This window comes from Salmo salar, chromosome ssa10 (genome assembly GCF_905237065.1).
Source record: "Salmo salar chromosome ssa10, Ssal_v3.1, whole genome shotgun sequence".
Taxonomy (NCBI): domain Eukaryota; kingdom Metazoa; phylum Chordata; class Actinopteri; order Salmoniformes; family Salmonidae; genus Salmo; species Salmo salar.
The window spans coordinates 42233107-42252557 of NC_059451.1; positions in this window are offsets into that span (position 1 = coordinate 42233107).

A 19451-nucleotide genomic window follows, 5' to 3' on the forward strand; every position below is an offset into this window, starting at 1 on the left:
TACTGGTGTTCTTCCATGCCGTCCCTAGGAGGGGTGCGTCACTTGAGTGGGTTGAGTCACTGACGTGGTCTTCCTGTCTGGGTTGACGCCCCCCCCCGGGGTGTGCCATGGCGGAGATCTTTGTGGGCTATACTCGGCCTTGTCTCAGGATGGTAAGTTGGTGGTTGAAGACATCCCTCTAGTGGTGTGGGGGCTGTGCTTTGGCAAAGTGGGTGGGGTTATATCCTGCCTGTTTGGCCCTGTCCGGGGGTATCATCAGATGGGGCCACAGTGTCTCCTGACCCCCCTGTCTCAGCCTAGGGTCAGTCTGTTATATCTGGAGTATTTCTCCTGTCTTATCCGGTGTCCTGTGTGAATTTAAGTATGCTCTCTCTAATTCTTTCTTTCTTTCTCTCTCTTGGAGGACCTGAGCCCTAGGAACATGCCTCAGGACTACCTGGCATGATGACTCCTTGCTGTCCCCAGTCCACCTGGCCGTGCTGCTGCTCCAGTTTCAACTGTTCTGCCTGCGGCTATGGAACCCTGACCTGTTCACCGGACATGCTACCTGTCCCAGACCTGCTGTTTTCAACTCTCTAGAGACAGAAGGAGCGGTAGAGATACTCTCAATGATCGGCTATGAAAAGCCAACTGACATTTACTCTTGAAGTGCTGACTTGTTGCACCCTCGACAACTACTGTGATTATTATTATTTGACCCTGCTGGTCATTTATGAACATTTGAACATTTTGGCCATGTTCTGTTATAATCTCCAACCGGCACAGCGAGAAGAGGACTCGCCACCCCTCATAGCGTGGTTCCTCTCTAGGTTTCTTCCTAGGTTTTGGCATTTCTAGGGAGTTTTTCGTAGCCACCGTGCTTCTACACCTGCATTACTTGCTGTTTGGGGTTTTAGGCTGGGTTTCTGTACAGCACTTTGAGATATAAGCTGATGTAAGAAGGGCTATATAAATACATTTGATTTGATATTGCCTGGAATTTGGACAAGATAGCCCCCATGGCTATCCAACTCAATGGATTCTCCATTCACTGAGCAGACAGGACATTGGATTCAGGGAAATTGAAAGGGGGATTGAAAGGGGATGCATGAAATGAAATGAAATGTATGCATTCACTACTGTAAGTCGCTCTGGATAAGAGCGTCTGCTAAATGACTAAAATGTAAATGAAAATGTAAATGGGAGGGGTTTGCCTCTTCATCAACAGCACATGGTGTGCTGACTCTGGCACAGTGGAAGTTTCGACCCATTGTTCACCCATCTTGGAATACTTGATGGTCAAATGCCGACCCTTCTACCTCCCGAGAGTTTTCATCTTTTATCATGACTGCTGTATATATTCCACCTCAGGACAATAAAAACAACAAGCTGGCACTTAACAAACTCTACGAGGCTATAAACAAGCAGCAAACCGTGCACCCGGAGGCTGCTTTACCAGTGATTTCAATTCTGCGTCATTAAGACACATATTGCCCAACTTCAATCAACACTTCTCCTTCGCCACCAGGGGCAATAAAGTCCTAGACCACTGTTACTCTACCCACAAGCAAGCATACAAGGCCCTCCCTCGTCCCCCCTTTGGCAAATCAGATCATGACTCTATACTCCTGCTTCCTGTTTACAAGTAGAAGCTCAAACAGTGATGCGGTCCTCCGTTTTGGAGGCTATGCTACAAGACTGCTTTGATGACTCTCTCCGAGGCCAAAGTAAGGTATTTATTTTGTGTATTTTACCCCCTTTTTCGATCTTGTCTCATCACTGAAACTCCCCAAAGGGCTCGGGAGGTGATGGTCGAGTCATGCGTCCTCAAAAACATGACCCGCCAAACCGCACTTCTTAACACCCACCCGCTTAACCTAGAACCACCCGCTGCAATGTGTTGGAGGAAACACCGTTTACCTGACGACCGAGGTCAACCTGCAGGCGCCCGGCCCACCACAAGGAGTCCCTAGAGTGCGATGAGCCAAGTAAAGCCCTCCTGGCAAAACCCTCCCTTAACCCGGATGACACTGGGCCAATTGTGCAGCGCCCTATGGGACTCTAGATCACGGCCAGTTGTGATACAGCCCGGGAGCAAACCAGGGTCTGTTGTGACGCCTCTAACTCTGCGATACAGTGCCTTAGACCGCTGCGCCACTCGGGAGCCCCAAAAGTAACGATTTTAATCAGGTCAAAACTCATAAGGCCGTGGGGCCGGACAGCATTCCAGGGCGCGTTCTCAGAGCATGCGCAGAACAGCTGGCAGGCATATTCACGGTCATTTTCAACCTTTCCTTGTCCCAGTCTGTGATCCCCACATGCCTCAAGCTGACCACCATAATTTCTGTTCCCAAGAACTCTAAGGCTACCTGCCACAATGACTACCACTCTGTAGCACTCACATCTGTAATCATGAAGTGCTTTGAAAGACTGGTTATGGCACACATTGACTCCATCATTCCAGACACCCTAGAACCACTGACTGTAATTTTCATACTGCCCCAACAGATCCATAGACAATGCAATCTCAATTGCACTCCATACTGTCCTCATCCAACTAGATAAGAGGAATACCCATGTGAGAATGCTGTTTATTGACTACAGCTCACCGTTCAACACCAGAGTCTCCTCCGAGTTCGTCAGCAAGCTTGAGACCCTGGGACTGAACATTTCCCGCTGCAACTGGATCCTGGAATTCCTGACGGGCCGACCCCAGGTGGTGAGGGTAGGAAACATTAACTCAGCCATGCTGTCGCTGAATGCGGGGCCCCCACAGGGGTGTGTGCTTAGTCCCCTCCTGTACTCCCTGTTCATCCATGACTGTGTGGCCATGCACGACTCCAACACCATCACCAGAAACAGCGCCTCTTCAACCTCAGGAGGCTAAAGAAATTGAGCTTGGTCCTAAGACCCTCACAAACTTCTACAGATGCACCATTGAGAGCATCCTGTCGGGCTATGTCACTGCCTGGTACAGCAATTGCACAGTCCGCAACTGCAGGGCTCTCCAGTTGGTGGTGCGGTCACACTGCCTGCCCTCCAGGACATCTAAAGCACCCAGTGTCATGGTGTCATAGCAAGTCCAAGAAGATCATCAAGGACCTCACCCACCTGAGCCATGGCCCGTTCACCCCGCTACCATCTAGAAGGCGGAGACAGTACAGGTGCATGGTAGCTGGGACCGAAAGACTGATATCTCCAGGTTGTTATACAGTCACCACTATCACCACTAGCCGGCCTACGCCCAGAACCCTGCCCTGAACCTTAGTCACTCGTACAAGCCGGCTACCACTTGGTACTCTACCTTGCACCTTAAAGACTGCTGCTCTATGTACATAGAGTCATTGAACACTGATCATTTTAATAATGTTTACATACTGTATTCTAGTCATGGCTTAACCTACTGCTGTACACACCTTTTCTATTCATATACTGTCTATACACACCATTATATACACTGAGCATACCAAACATTAGGAACACCTTAATAATAATGACTTGCACACTTTTAACAAGTGACATCAACAAGGGAGCATAGCTTTTACCTGGTCAGCCTATCTATGTAATGGGAAGAGCATGTGTTTTAATGTTTTGTACACTGCCGCATACCTCTCGTGTCTGAATCTCAAATATAAAATATATTTTGATTTGTTTAACACTTTTTTCGTTACTACATGATTCCATATGTGTTATTTCAAAGTTTTGATGTCTTCACTATTAAAATCAAATCAAATTTTATTGGTCACATACACATGGTTAGCAGATGTTATTGCGAGTGTAGCGAAATGCTTGTGCTTCTAGTTCCGACCATGCATTAATATCTAACAAGTAATCTAACAATTTCACAACAACTACCTTTTACACACAAGTGTAAAGGAATGAATAAGAATATGTACATATAAAAATATATGGATGAGCGATGGCCGAACGGCATAGGCAAGATGCAGTAGATGGTATAGAGTACAGTATATACATATGAGATGTAAAAAAATATATATATACTTTATTTCACCTTTATTTAACCAGGTAGGCAAGTTGAGAACATGTTCTCATTTACAATTGCGACCTGGCCAAGATAAAGCAAAGCAGTTCGACACATACAACAACACAGAGTTACACATGGAGTAAAACAAACATACTTACATAATACAGTAGAAAAATAACTCTATATACAATGTGAGCAAATGAGGTGAGATAAGGGAGGTAAAGGCAAAAAGGCCATGGCGGAAAAGTAAATACAATATAGCAAGTAAACACTGGAATGGTAGATTTGCAGTGGAAGAAAGTGCAAAGTAGAAATAGAAATAATGGGGTGCAAAGGAGCAAAATAAATAACTAACTAACTACAGTAGGGGAAGAGGGTAGTTGTTTAGGCTAAATTATAGATGGGCTATGTACAGGTGCAGTGATCTGTGAGCTGCTCTGACAGCTGGTGCTTAAAGCTAGTGAGGGAGATAAGTGTTTCCAGTTTCAGAGATTTTTGCAGTTCGTTCCAGTAATTTGCAGCAGAGAACTGGAAGGAGAGACGGCCAAAGGAAGAATTGGCTTTGGGGGTGACCAGAAAGATATACCTGCTGGAGCGCGTGCTACAGGTGGGTGCTGCTATGGTGACCAGTGAGCTGAGATAAGGGGGGACTTTACCTAGCAGGGTCTTGTAGATGACCTGGAGCCAGTGGGTTTGGTGACGAGTATGAAGCGAGGGCCAGCCAACAAGAGCGTACAGGTCGCAGTGGTGGGTAGTATATGGGGCTTTGGTGACAAAACAGATGGCACTGTGATAGACTGCATCCAGTTTATTGAGTACGGTATTGGAGGCTATTTTGTAAATGACATCGCCGAAGTCGAGGATCGGTAGGATGGTCAGTTTTACAAGGGTATGTTTGGCAGCATGAGTGAAGGATGCTTTGTTGCGAAATAGGAAGCCGATTCTAGATTTAACTTTGGATTGGAGATGTTTGATGTGAGTCTGGAAGGAGAGTTTACAGTCTAACCAGACACCTAGGTATTTGTAGTTGTCCACATATTCTAAGTCAGGACCATCCAGAGTAGTGATGCTGGACGGGCGGGCAGGTGCAGGCAGCGATCGGTTGAAGAGCATGCATTTAGTTTTACTTGTATTTAAGAGCAGTTGGAGGCCACGGAAGGAGAGTTGTATGGCATTGAAGCTCGTCTGGAAGGTTGTTAACATAGTGTCCAAAGAAGTGCCAGAAGTATACAGAATGGTGTCATCTGCGTAGAGGTGGATCAGAGACTCACCAGCAGCAAGAGCGACATCATTGATGTATACAGAGAAAAGAGTTGGTCAGAGAATTGAACCCTGTGGCACCCCCATAGAGACTGCAAGAGGCCCGGACAACAGGCCATCCGATTTGACACATTGAACTCTATCAGAGAAGAAGTTGGTGAACCAGGCGAGGCAATCATTTGAGAAACCAAGGCTATTGAGTCTGCCGATGAGGATGTGGTGATTGACAGTCGAAAGCCTTGGCCAGGTCAATGAATACAGCAGCATAGTATTGTTTCTTATCGATGGCGGTTATGATATCGTTTAAGACCTTGAGCGTGGCTGAGGTGCACCCATGACCAGCTCTGAAACCAGATTGCATAGCGGAGAAGGTGCGGTGGGATTCGAAATGGTCGGTAATCTGTTTGTTGACTTGGCTTTCGAAGACCTTATAAAGGCAGGGCAGGATAGATATAGGTCTGTAGCAGTTTGGGTCAAGAGTGTCCCCCCCTTTGAAGAGGGGGTTGACCGCAGCTGCTTTCCAATCTTTGGGAATCTCAGACGACACGAAAGAGAGGTTGAACAGGCTAGTAATAGGGGTTGCAACAATTTCGGTAGATAATTTAAGAACGAAAGGGTCCAGATTGTCTAATCCGGCTGATTTGTAGGGGTCCAGATTTTGCAGCTCTTTCAGAACATCAGCTGACTGGATTTGGGAGAAGGAGAAATGGGGAAGGCTTGGGCGTATAGCTGTGGGGGGTGCAGTGCTATTGACCGCGGTAGGAGTAGCCAGGTGGAAAGCATGGCTAGCCGTAGAAAAATGCTTATTGAAATTCTCAATTATAGTGGATTTATCGGTGGTGACAGAGTTTCCTATACTCAGTGCAGTGGGCAGCTGGGAGGAGGTGTTCTTATTCTCCATGGACTTTACAGTGTCCCAGAACTTTTTTGAGTTTGTGTTGCAGGAAGCAAATTTCTGCTTGAAAAAGCTAGCCTTGGCTTTTCTAACTGCCTGTGTATATTGGTTTCTAACTTCCCTGAAAAGTTGCATATCACGGGGGCTGTTCGATGCTAATGCAGAACGCCACAGGATATTTTTGTGTTGGTTAAGGGCAGTCAGGTCTGGAGAGAACCAAGGGCTATATCTGTTCCTGGTTCTAAATTTATTTCTTATTTAAGATGGTGAGGAAGGCATTTAAAAAAAAATAACCAGGCATCCTCTACTGACAGGATGAGGTCAATATCCTTCCAGGATACCCGGGCCAGGTCGATTAGAAAGGCTTGCTCGCTGAAGTGTTTCAGGGAGCGTTTGACAGTGATGAGTGGAGGTCGTTTGACCGCTGAGATAATTTGTGTAAGATTGAGGGCATCAAGCTTAGATTGTAGGATGGCTGGGGTGTTAAGCATGTCCCAGTTTAGGTCAACTAGCAGCACGAGCTCATGAAGATAGATGGGGGGGCAATCAGTTCACATATGGTGTCCAGGGCACACCTGGGGGCAGAGGGTGGTCTATAGCAGGGGGCAATGGTGAGAGACTTGTTTTTAGAGAGGTGGATTTTTAAAAGTAGAAGTTCAAATTGTTTGGGTACAGACCTGGATAGTAGGACAGAACTCTGCAGGCTATCTCTGCAGTAGATTGCAACACTGCCCCCTTTGGCCATTCTATCTTGTCTGAAAATGTTGTAGTTTGGGATGGAAGATTTCAGAGTTTTTGGTGGTCTTCCTAAGCCAGGATTCAGACACGGCTAGGACATCCGGGTTGGCAGAGTGTGCTAAAGCAGTGAATAAAACAAATTTAGGGAGGAGGCTTCTAATGTTAACATGCATGAAACCAAGGCTATTACGGTTACAGAAGTCATCAAAAGAGAACGCCTGGGGGATAGGAGTGGAGCTAGGCACTGCAGGACCTGGATTCACCTCTACGTCACCAGAGGAACAGAGGAGGAGTAGGATAAGGGTACGGTTAAAAGCTATGAGAATTGGTCGTCTATGACATCCAGAATAGAGAGTAAAAGGAGCAGGTTTCTGGGGGCGATAAAATAGCTATGTGAATACAGTGGAGGTAAACCTAGGCATTGAGTGATGAGAGAGATATTGTCTCTAGAAACATCATTGAAACCAGGTGATGTCATAGCATGTGTGGGTGGTGGAACTGAAAGGTTGGATAAGGTATAATGAGCAGGGCTAGAGGCTCTACAGTGAAATAAGCCAATAAACACTAACCAGAACAGTAATGGACAAGGCATATTGACATTAAGAAGAGGCATGCTTAGCCGAGTGATCATAAGGGTCCAAAGAGATTCAGACAGCTAGCCGGGTCATAGGTAACAAGCTGGCAGAAGATGGAGGGAGGTCAGTTTTAGCCACCTCGTGCGTTTCCGTCTGTAGATTAGTGGGGTTCCGTGTGGTAGAGGGGACCAATCCAGTTGGCAAAATAGTTATAGTGGCCCAAGAAAATTGTCCGATAGACCTATTCAAATAGCAGCCGATAAGACAGCTAACGATTAGCGGGCCGCAGATGGGCGTTCAGGTTACGTCGCGACGGAGGGTCCAAGTTGGATAACTCCCTCGGGCAGATAACGTCGGTAGTCCAGTCGTGGAGGCCCGGTGGGGCTCCGCATCGGCAGTAAAACGGGTCCGGATAGGTGATTGTAGCCCAGGAGTGGCTGATGGAACTCTTCAGCTGGCTAGCTCCGGAAATAATTGATGTTTGCTCTGGGACCGACGTTAGCCAATAGTCACTCGGATAGCAGCTAGCTAGCTGCAAGATCCAGGTATAAATGTCCAGAGCTTGCAATAGAAATCCGGGGATATGGAGAGAAAAATAGGTTCGGTATGCTTTGGCCTGAGTCGCGTTGTACAAAACTGCCGATAGCTATTCGAGCTAAGGGATAGCTGATGACTGCCAACCATGGTTAGCTGAATACTAACGCTAGCTTCTGGCTAGCTACTGGCTAGCTTCTGTTGTGGATTTCAGATTTGAGGTGAATAATACTTTTTTTTAAATTGGAGAGGCGGGTTGTAGGAGAGTGTTTTGAAATTGAGTTTTTAGAAAAAAATATATAAAAAGATATGCGAAGAAAATAAGTAAATATATATACACGGGACACGACAAGACGAGGACAAAGGACGTCTGACTGCTATGCCATCTTGGGTTATGATGAGTAATGTAGGGTATGTAAACATTATATAAAGTGGCATTGTTTAAAGTGACTAGTGATACATTTATTACATCCAATTTTTAATTACTAAAGTGGCTAGAGATTTGAGTCAGTATGTTGGCAGCAGCCACTCAATGTTAGTGATGGCTGTTTAACAGTCTGATGGCCTTGAGATAGAAGCTGTTTTTCAGTCTCACGGTCCCAGCTTTGATGCACCTGTAGTGACCTCGCCTTCTGGATGATAGCGGGGTGAACAGGCAGTGGCTCGGGTGGTTGTTGTTCTTGATGATCCTTTTTGGCCTTCCTGTGACATCGGGTGGTGTAGGTGTCCTGGAGGGCAGGTAGTTTTCCCCAGGTGATGCGTTGTGCAGACCTCACTACCCTCTGGAGAGCCTTACGGTTGTGGGTGGAGCAGTTGCCGTACCAAGAGGTGATACAGCCCGACAGGATGCTCTCGATTGTGCATCTGTAAAAGTGTGTGAGTGTTTTTGGTGACAAGCCAAATTTCTTCAGCCTCCTGAGGTTGAAGAGGTGCTGTTGCGCCTTCTTCACCACGCTGTCTGTGTGGGTGGACCATTTCAGTTTGTCCGTGATGTGTACGCCGAGGAACTTAAAACTTTCCACCTTCTCCACTACTGTCCCATCGATGTGGATAGGGGATAGGGGGGTGCTCCCTCTGTTCCCTGAAGTCCACGATCATCTCCATTGTTTTGTTGACATTGAGTGTGAGGTTATTTTCCTGACACCACACTCCGAGGGCCCTCACCTCCTCCCTGTAGGCCGTCTCGTCGTTGTTGGTAATCAAGCCTACCACTGTAGTGTCGTCTGCAAACTTGATGATTGAGTTGGAGGTGTGCATGGCCACGCAGTCATGGATGAACAGGAAGTACAGGAGAGGGCTGAGAACGCACCCTTTTGGGGCCCCAGTGTTGAGGATCAGCGAGGTGGAGATGTTGCTTCCTACCCTCACCACCTGGGGGCGTCCCGTCAGAAAGTCCAGGACCCAGTTGCACTGGGCGGGTTCGAGACCCAGGGTACTATGGTGTTAAATGCTGAGCTGTAGTCAATGAACAGCATTCTTACATAGGTATTCCTCTTGTCCAGATGGGTTAGGGTAGTGTGCAGTGTGATTGCGATTGCGTCGTCTGTGGACCTATTGGGGCGGTAAGCAAATTGGAGTGGGTCTAGGGTGTCAGGTAGGGTGGAGGTGATATGATCCTTAACTAGTCTCTCAAAGCACTTCATGATTACGGAAGTGAGAGCTACGGGGCGATAGTCATTTAGCTCAGTTACCTTAGCTTTCTTGGGAACAGGAACAATGGTGGCCCTCTTGAAGCATGTGGGAACAGCAGACTGGAATAGGGATTGATTGAATATGTCCGTAAACACACCAGCCAGGTGGTCTGCGCATGCTCTGAGGACGCAGCTAGGGATGCCGTCTGGGCCGGCAGCCTTGCAAGGGTTAACACGTTTAAATGTTTTACTCACGTTGTCTGCGGTGAAGGAGAGCCTGCAGGTTTTGGTAGCGGGCCGTGTCGGTAGCACTGTATTGTCCTCAAAGTGAGCAAAGAAGTTGTTTAGTTTGTCTGGGAGCAAGACATCGGGGTCCGCGACAGGGCTGGTTTTCTTTTTGTAGTCCGTGATTGACTGTAGACCCTGCCGCATACCTCTCGTGTCTGAGCCGTTGAATTGCGACTCTACTTTGTCTCTATACTGACGCTTAGCTTGTTTGATTGCCTTGCGGAGGGAATAGCTACACTGTTTGTATTCGGTCATGTTTCCGGTCGCCTTGCCCTGATTAAAAGCAGTGGTTCGCGCTTTCAGTTTTGCGTGAATGCTGCCATCAATCCACGGTTTCTGGTTGGGGAAGGTTAAGGCTAGAGGTTTTAATAGTCGCCGTGGGTACATCACCACCAATGCACTTGCTAATAAACTCACTCACTGAATCAGCGAATAGATCAACATTGTTGTTCTACGCTATCCGGAACATATCCCAGTCCACGTGATCGAAGCAATCTTGAAGCGTGGAATCAGATTTCAACGCTGGTCCGACCAGAGACCTGAGCATGGGCGTTTCCTGTTTTAGTTTCTGTCTATAGGCTGGGAGCAACAAAATGGAGTCGTGGCCAGATTTTCCGAAAGGAGGGCGAGGGAGGGCTGTGTATGCGTCGCGAAAGTTAGAGTAACAATGATCCAGAATTTTAACAGCCCGGGTCGTGCATTCGATATGCTGATCAAATTTAGGGAGCCTTGTTTTAAGATTAGCCTTGTTATAATCCCCAGCTACAATAAATGCAGCCTCAGGATATGTGGTTTCCAGTTTACATGGAGTCCAATGAAGTTCTTTCAGGGCCGTCGAGGTGTCTTGCTTGGGGGGGGGGGATATACATGACTGTGATTATAATCGAAGAGAATTCTCTTGATAGATAATGCGGTCGGCATTTGATTGTAAGGAATTCTAGGTCAGGTAAACAAAATGACTTGAGTTCCTGTATGTTGTTATGATCACACCACAACTCGTTAATCGTAAGGCATACACCCCCGGCCTTCTTCTTACCAGAGAGATGTTTGTTTCTGTCGGCATATCCCGAGTGAGCCATGTTTCCGTGAAACAGAGAATGTTACAATCTCTGATGTCTCTCTGGATTTCTGCTCGGATTTCATCTACCTTGTTGTCAAGAGACTGGACATTGGCGAGTAGTATACTCGGGAGCGGTGTGCGATGTGCCCGTCTATGGAGCCCGACCAGAAGACCGCTCGGTCTGCCCCTTCTGCGGCGCCGTTGTTTTGGGTCGCCTGCTGGGATCCGATCCATTGTCCTGGGTGGTGGACCAAACAGAGGATCCGCTTCGGGAAAGTCATATTCCTGGTCATAATGTTGGTAAGTTGCTCTTCCATCCAATAGTTCCTCCCAGCTGTATGTAATAAGACTTAAGATTTCCTGGGGTAACAGTGTAAGAAATAATACATAAAAAAACGAAATACTGCATAGTTTCCTAAGAACGCGAAGCGAGGCGGCCATCTCTGTTCTACAATGTAAAAAATAGTACAAATAAAAGAAAAACCCTGGAATGAGTAGGTGTGTCCAAACTTTTGACTGGTACAGTATATACTCTACATATACAGTATATTTATATTCTGGACTCTGACATTGCTTGTTCTGATATTTCTTAATTTCTTAATTTTTACTTTTTGGATTATGAGTGTATTGTTTTGTATTGTTAAGTGTTACTGTTGGAACTCAATACACAAGCATTTCGCCGCACCTGCAATAACATCTGCAAATCTGTGTACTCGACCAATAAACTTGGATTTTATCATTTTGCTGACGACACGACTGTAGTAGGCCTTATCACCGGCGACAATGAGACAGTCTACAGGGAGGAGGTCAGTGACCTGGCAGTGTGGTGCCAGAACAACAACCTCTCCCTCAACGTAAGAAAGACCAAGGAGCTGATCATGGACTACAGGAAGGGGGGGGGGGCGAGCACCCCCCCATCCACATCAATAGGGCTACAGCGAAGCGGGTCAAGAGCTTCAAGTTCCTCAGTGTCCAAATCACTAAAGACTTAAAATGGTCCAAACGCATGCAAAGTGTCGTGACGAAGGCACGACAGCGACACTTCCCCCTCAGGAGATTGAAAAGATTTGGCATGGGCCCTCAAATCCTCCAAAAGTTTTGAGAGCATCTTGACTGGCTGCATCACTGCTTGGTATGGCAACTGCACCACCCCGATGGCATGGAGCTACAGAGGGTGGTACGGACAGCCCAGTACATCACTGGAGCCGAGCTCCCTGCCATCCAGGACCTCTACAGTGCATTTGGAAAGTATTCAGGCCCCTTCCCTTTTCCACATTTTGTTACACTACAGCCTTGTTCTACATTTTTCCCCCCTCCTCAATCTACACACAATACCCCAAAATGATACCTCGAAAACAGATTGACATTTTAGCAAAAAAATATAATAATTTAAAAAAAAAACGTATTTACATAAGTATTCAGACTCTTTGCTATGAGACTTGAAATTGAAATTGATCAGGTGCATCCTGTTTCCATTAATCATCCTTTAGATGTTTTTCTACAACTTGATTGAAGTCCACCTGTTGTAAATTCAATTGATTGAACATGATTTATGGGCTCCCAAGTGGTGCAGTGGTCTAACACACCACATTTCAATGCAAGAGGTGATACTGCAGTACCTGGATCGAATCCAGGCTGCATCACATCTGGCCGTGATTGGGAGTCCCATAGGGCGACGCACAATTGACCCAGCGTCGCCGGGGTAGGCTGTCATTGTAAATAAGAATTTGTTATTAACTGACTTGTCTAGTTAAATAAAGGTTACATTTTTAAATAGAATTGGGAAAGGAGCACAATGAGAACTTGTTCTCAACTGGCCTACCTGGTTAAATAAAGGTGAAATGTAAAATAAAACACACCTGTCTATACAGTGCACTTGGAAAGTATTCCAACTGGGGCGAAGGTTCACCTTCTAACAGAACAACGACCTTAAGCATACAGTCAAAACAATGCAGGAGTGGCTTCGTGATAAGTTTCTGAACGTCCTTGAGTGGCCCAGCCAGAGCCAGGACTTGAACCCGATTGAACATCTCTGGAGAGACCTGAAAATAGCTGTGCAGCAACTCTCCCCATCCAACCTGACAGAGCTTGAGAGGATAGAAACTCCCCAAATACAGGTGTGCCAACCTTGTAGCGTCATACCCAAGAAGACTTGAGGCTGTAATCGCGGCCAAAGGTGCTTCAACAAAGTACTGAATAAAGGGCCTGAATACTTATGTACAGTGGGGGGAAAAAGTATTTAGTCAGCCACCAATTGTGCAAGTTCTCCCACTTAAAAAGATGAGAGAGGCCTGTAATTTTCATCATAGGTACACGTCAACAATGACAGACAAAATTAGAAGAAAAAAATTCCAGAAAATCACATTGTAGGATTTTTTATGAATTTATTTGCAAATTATGGTGGAAAATAAGTATTTGGTAAATAACAAAAGTTTATCTCAATACTTTGTTATATACCCTTTGTTGGCAATGACACAGGTCAAACGTTTTCTGTAAGTCTTCACAAGGTTTTCACACACTGTTGCTGGTATTTTGGCCCATTCCTCCATGCAGATCTCCTCTAGAGCAGTGATGTTTTGGGGCTGTCGCTGGGCAACACAGACTTTCAACTCCCTCCAAAGATTTTCTATGGGGTTGAGATCTGGAGACTGGCTAGGCCACTCCAGGACCTTGAAATGCTTCTTACGAAGCCACTCCTTCATTGCCCGGGCGGTGTGTTTGGGATCATTGTCATGCTGAAAGACCCAGCCACATTTCATCTTCAATGCCCTTGCTGATGGAAGGGGGTTTTCACTCAAAATCTCACAATACATGGCCCCATTCATTCTTTCCTTTACACGGATCAGTCGTCCTGGTCCCTTTGCAGAAAAACAGCCCCAAAGCATGATGTTTCCACCCCCATGCTTCACAGTAGGTATGGTGTTCTTTGGATGCAACTCAGCATTCTTTGTCCTCCAAACACGACGAGTTGAGATTTTACCAAAAAGTTCTATTTTGGTTTCATCTGACATTCTCCCAATTCTCTTCTGGATCATCCAAATGCTCTCTAGCAAACTTCAGACGGGCCTGGACATGTACTGGCTTAAGCAGGGGGACACGTCTGGCACTGCAGGATTTGAGTCCCTGGCGGCATAGTGTGTTACTGATGGTAGGCTTTGTTACTTTGGTCCCAGCTCTCTGCAGGTCATTCACTAGGTCCCCCCGTGTGGTTCTGGGATTTTTGCTCACCGTTCTTGTGATCATTTTGACCCCACGGGGTGAGATCTTGCGTGGAGCCCCAGATCGAGGGAGATTATCAGTGGTCTTGTATGTCTTCCATTTCCTAATAATTGCTCCCACAGTTGATTTCTTCAAACCAAGCTGCTTACCTATTGCAGATTCAGTCTTCCCAGCCTGGTGCAGGTCTACAATTTTGTTTCTGGTGTCCTTTGACAGCTCTTTGGTATTGGCCATAGTGGAGTTTGTAGTGTGACTGTTTGAGGTTGTGGACAGGTGTCTTTTATACTGATAACAAGTTCAAACAGGTGCCATTAATACAGGTAACAAGTGGAGGACAGAGGAGCCTCTTAAAGAAGAAGTTACAGGTCTGTGAGAGCCAGAAATCTTGCTTGTTTGTAGGTGACCAAATACTTATTTTCCACCATAATTTGCAAATAAATTCATTAAAAATCCTACAATGTGATTTTCTGGAAAAAAAATCTAATTTTGCCTGTCATAGTTGACATGTACCTATGACGAAAATTACAGGCCTCTCTCATCTTTTTAAGTGGGAGAACTTGCACAATTGGTGGCTGACTAAATACTTTTTTCCCCCCACTGTAAATGTGATATTTCTGGGGGGGGGTTATACAACTGCACACATTTCTAAAAGCATTTGTCATTATTGGGTATTGTGTGTAGATTGATGCGGATAAAATCTATTTAATCAATTTTAGAATAAGGTTGTAAAGTAACCAAATGTGGAAACAGTCAAGGGGTCTGAATACTTTCAGAATGCATTGTATATCAAGCAGTGTGAAAGGAAGACCCAGAAAATTGTTAAAGACTCCAGCCACCCAAGCCATAGGCTGTTCTCTCTGCTTCCACACAGAAAGCCGTACCGGAGCATCAAGTCTGACACCAACAGGTTCCTGAACAGCTTCTATCCCGAAGCCATAAGACTGCTAAATAGCTAACAAAATGGCTACACAGACTATCTGCTTTGACCCTTCTATTTTATGTTTGCACTATCTCTATGCACACTCACTCTATGCACATGCTACACTCCAACACAAACACACATTTAATTTGCTCTCTCTCTCTCACACACACACACACACACACACACACACACACACACACACACACACACACACACACACACACACACACACCTACCTGCTACTCTGTTTATCATATATCTTGATGCCTAGTCATCTTACCCCTATACATATCTAACCCTACCACTCCAGTATCCCTACACATTGTAAAGATGGTACTGGAACTGACCCTGGAACTGACCCTGTATGTAGCTCACTTAATTTATCATGTTCTTCTATTTATTGTGTGTTTTGTTGTACTTGACTTTTTAATTAAATTTTTTTATAGTACTACTGCATTGTTGGGAAAGAGTAAACAAAAAGGCATTTCACTTTTTTAGTGCACGTGACAATAAAAACTTAACTTGTTGGACTGCTTTTCACTGCAAAGCAAGCCAGGATAGACTCGATTCACTTTGAAAATCAGCGCCTGCTAAAACTGAACAGCAAGTTCTGAGAAGTGAAGGCGTTTGAACAGAACTGCTTTGTTTTTCCTCAAGGATCACTACATAACCTAATGTAGTCTACATGTTTATCAATCTAATGCATCATCTATAGCCCTTTTTCTATTTTAGGTGGGTTTGCACATTCATTTTGTGTTTCCATGATGTTCACAGTACTTCTACTTGAGTCAGATAGAACAGTTTCCACCCCTGCCCATATTTATGAAGAGCCTCAGAGCGTTGATACAGGATCATTTTCACCTTTCATAAGAAATAATAATATATGAACAGGGGGATCTGATCCTAGATCTGCACTTCTACTCTGAGACGTTCTCGGATCAGAAAAGACAACACGCAGCAGAACACCTCTCTTAACTTTCTATGATTCACCATCCTCTTATCACAATTCTGCTCTTCGGTTTTCTCAAGGTCATATCGTGTGTTCACTAGAATTCATAATAGGAATAGTAACCATTTCTGAGTGCTTGGGGAGACTAAAATGTATGCATGTGTTATTGTGTTGAGTTATTAGTGTGACAGGGGGAGTCCATATACCATGTTAGAGAGGTTTTATGAGATACAGTGATAGCGAGGGGATTGGTACTGACCGAGGCATCTCGAGATAGACAATAATGAATGAGGACACAGGGAAATAACATTGCCTCACCGTATAATAACCCCTGGTCTGTTTCACACTTTTACCACATCAACTTTAATATCACATCTTTAATGGAGTGCTTACTTGCGAAGCTCTCAGTCAGACAGAATGTGGGGGGAAACTTTGTGAACTTCATAACTCATAATCAATTGCTTGCAAATCCTTCTTTCCTGGAAGGTCCTCAGTGAAATTGGATCCAGTCTTAAAAATGGCTTTTTAACCAAAACATCTCAGATTGGCTGTCGCGCCTCGTTTACACCCACACTGAAGCTGAGGCTCCAAGTTCCACCGCCTGTGTGTGTGTCTGTGTGAAGACGCTTTTCAGCTGCGCTGCTGTACTTCCCATCTTATTCCTCCATGTTAAACCAATCTCCCACACAGCTCCCAGCACAGATTGGATACAAGTACCAGCCTATTAAACTGTTTGGCAGGGAGAAACCTACATTGGCAATGGTAGTGAATTACATCATCTGGCAGGGTCAATGAGAGGGCTGGCCAATGCTTAGAAAGATTGACATCATAAAGACAAAGGCATTTTATAAAGTTATAGGCAAAATAAGATAATATTCTGTGTGTTGTTTATGCACCTTCAATATGAGTGGTGCAGCGGTCTAAGGCACTGCATCTCAGTGCTAGAGGCGTCACTACAGACCCTGGTTCGATTCCAGGCTGTATCACAACCGGCCGTGATTGGGAGTCTTACAGGGCGGCGAACAATTGGCCCAGCGTCGTCCGGGTTAGGGTTTGGCCGGGGTAGGCCGTCATTTTAAATAAGAATTTGTTCTTAACTGGCTTGCCTAGTTAAATAAAGGTTACATTTAAATACAAATAATAATATTAAGATGATAATTAGGGGAAATCTGATAACCCCCTACAACAAATCTTCAAGAAGGCAATTTGGCTAAAAAATGTACCATCCATCTTTATGTTAAAAGGTGATTTCTCCTTTTTACATTCTAGCATATGTAACCTTTATTTAACTAGGCAAGTCAGTTAAAAACAAATTCTTATTTACAATGACGGCCTACACCGACTAGACATAGCTAGTCTCTTTATTTATTGGTACAATGTTACAGGGAGAATTTAAATTAAAAAACACTTGAAAAGAAAAGTATGTGACTCAAGAGTGAACAAAGAGGTTAGAGTTTCAATTTGGAGCACAAAAATGCCAGTTCATTCTTGTAATCAGACTAACATTTCACTCTTTCAAAGTCTCTCTATTCAAGACCACTGAATAGGCAAACTAGATGACTGAGATAAATTACACCCATGCTTATTAAAACACATTTTATACATCTATTAAATCAACATAATATATGCACAATATCCTTTCAAATCTCATGGATATGGAACATAACAGAGTGGGACTAGTGGTCACGACTACCATAAATCTAAATAATAACCTTATACCACATACTGTAATTGCTATAGAGGTCACACACTATATACTTAACATTTCCTAATATTCACCTGTCCACACAGATTTTGCAAATTTGCATAACATTTCGATTTTGGTGTGGGCATGAGTACAATTTCTGTAATTACTACATTATTTAAACAGTAAACAATATTAAAGTAGCATTGTTTATGCAAATATGATAATAGAAATGTTTGAGTACTTAAAAGTTGACATTTTAAATATTTAATTGTTGTCCAACACCACACTTCACAACTTTTCTAAAATGAAAGAGCAAAGTAAGCTGTTTTTCATTTCATATTTTCCTAATCACTCAAACAAAATATCAAAACAATTTCAAAAACAGGTGGGTTACAGTTAACCCTGAAAAATGAATGTTACAAAATGTACACAATTGTTACTGTACCTAAAGGATCATGCTTTATCAATTTCACTCAGGGGGAGGGTTTAGTATTATTCTTATTTTAGTCCAGGGCAGGGTCTTGCAATCTGTAACTGATTGTCGTATTGCTCAGGGTTTGAGAATTAGTTGCTTATTATAGTATCTCGATGTGTGCCCCTCATCCCTGATTCTCTGCTGGGTGAGCAATATCAAGTGTGCCTAGTGTGGTTTCAATCAAATGATCCATAGCCTATACTACAGGCTATATGAAGAGCATTCTGGGAGAAGCAAAAGGCAAAGTTATATTCCTAAGAAATGTTCTTCCTTCCCAAACATTTTTGTGCTGCTGGGATGGTGTATATAAAACTAGGCTACACTGCATTACACACCACAATGGAAAAGCGTTCCCAATCATGAGCACTGGCCTGCCCTGCTCTTGCTGATGTAAACCTTTTTGTGCTGCCTAACCTGACTGTGCTGTGTGCAGTGGCACTTCAGGAGGTGAGTCAAAGGCTTCTTCAAACAATACAAAAACTATTTGTCAAAGATATTTAATATCTGTGCGCACGGACTAGGCCTACTGATGTCCTGTCCAGTTTGAGAGGGACAGCGTGAAGATGGGAAGGAGGACCGGAGGTAAGCTTGCTACTGCTATAATTGATTTTAATAAACAATATGTTTCGTTGCCCATAATGAAGCTACTTATCAGAGTTATTGACCTCACAATAAGCCATATTCTAGTAATTTACATAACTGACATTACTATGAAGTGACAACTGCAGAGATGGACAGCGCATGGGTGCTTGGGAAGTAATGTTTGATTCTGTCACTATCAATTGGCGTTCGACATTTCAACAGGCTGTTAAACAACATACTAACTCTAAATCAGTCATGAGCAAGCCAGGAAGCCCAAGAAGGAACAAAAATGAATTATTTAGGCTATATTATTATTATTTCAAGGCTATAGCCTGACATTTAAGAAATCAATTGTGAAGCATTTGTGACACTACAGGCTGGCAGGAGCGCTCAGCATTTCAACAACACAACAGCCCCTCAACAACACACCTATACATTTCGCATTTGCCCTCTATATTTATATATTTTTTAAATAGTTAATTCGAATTAAATAATAATGAAACAAAAAATGCCTTACAGTCATTATATAGTGCCATTGAATTCACTTTTAGAAACACGAATTTGGCCAGTCTAGTTTGAACAGCATGCAGTGAGCTATGCATGCCTAGTTTGTTAATTTAGTCTAGCAGATGCTCTTATATTCCCATGCTCTTATCACAGTCAACACAAATA